This window comes from Elephantulus edwardii, unplaced genomic scaffold, assembly GCF_000299155.1.
Source record: "Elephantulus edwardii isolate Elephantulus edwardi_28Jun2011 unplaced genomic scaffold, EleEdw1.0 scaffold00045, whole genome shotgun sequence".
Lineage (NCBI taxonomy): Eukaryota > Metazoa > Chordata > Mammalia > Macroscelidea > Macroscelididae > Elephantulus > Elephantulus edwardii.
Window position 1 is genome coordinate 6,635,407 of NW_006399795.1, and position 1,249 is coordinate 6,636,655.

A 1,249-nucleotide genomic window follows, 5' to 3' on the forward strand; every position below is an offset into this window, starting at 1 on the left:
AAATATAGATCTCTTCTAGTCAGTTGACTAAGTGGTTGTTCTCCAGATTTCTTGGCACAACTTGGTGAGCACATCTAGGGCAGCATCTGTTAGTTGAAATATGTCAATTGGTATACCATCAATTCCTGGGGCCTTATTCTTAGCCAGTTCTTTCAAAGCAGTATGAACTTTTCCCCTCATCACCATAGGCTCTTGCTCATGTTATTTCATTAAATTCTTCTGTGTCTGACACATCCTTTTGGTATAATGACTCTGTATACTTTTCCATCTTTTTTAATACTTGCAGGATCACTCAATATTTTGCCCAAAGCATCCTTAAGTATTGCAACTCAAGGCCTGAATTTCCTCTTCAGTTCCTTGAGCTTAAGAAATGCTAAACGAGTTCAGCCCCTTTGATTTTATGTGATTAGGTTTGTTTAACCCTCCATATGAAACTACCCTTCTCCTCCTCTAAGTAACAAATAGAGTACTCTAGAGGAAACAGTTGATGCACATATGCAAGCCATGTTGGGATGGATTTATGGTACTGAGAACATGAATATGCCCCTTACAGAGGCCATGACAGAAATGGTAATCTTGGGAGTACCTCCAATGGCACCTCACGTAGCTTTGCTACTGGAGAACATGACAACAATTGAAGAAGGTATGTTGTTGCTGTTGTTATATGCCATTGAGTGGCTACCACTCATAGTGACCTTATGCACAACAGCTCTGAACCCTGCTCTACCCTGAGCCAATCTCACTGTCTATGACACATCTACTACACCTTACTCCAGTTACTGTGTCAGTCTATGTCATCCAGGGTCTGCCTCTCATGGCCTGTCCCTCCAGCCTCTTCCTTTTCCAATCCTGACTCACAGATTAAACATTATCCCTTCCTTCTTCTTATCCTCCTCCCCTGGTGCTCCTTACCAAAACAGACTCATTTGCCAAGCTCCTTTGCCATTCCTGTCCCCTCCCACCAAAACCCTTCCCCCCCCCCTTCCCTAGCAGCATATTACCCTCTCTTAAAATTCAGCCAACCAACTCCTAAAAATATATCTAAAATCTGTCCAGTGGCAAAAAACCCCTTCCTTCCTTTTCTTGCCAAGGCCAATTTTAATCTTTTCAAATTCTGAAACACAGGAAAGTTATTTTTTTTTTAAAGTATTACCATTTCTTCTGTTTTTGTAATTCACTCTCTGTACTGATAAACTAATGTTTCCTCTCAGCCAAAGGTAATTTAAAAACTTAATCCCTTTGCTTTGCT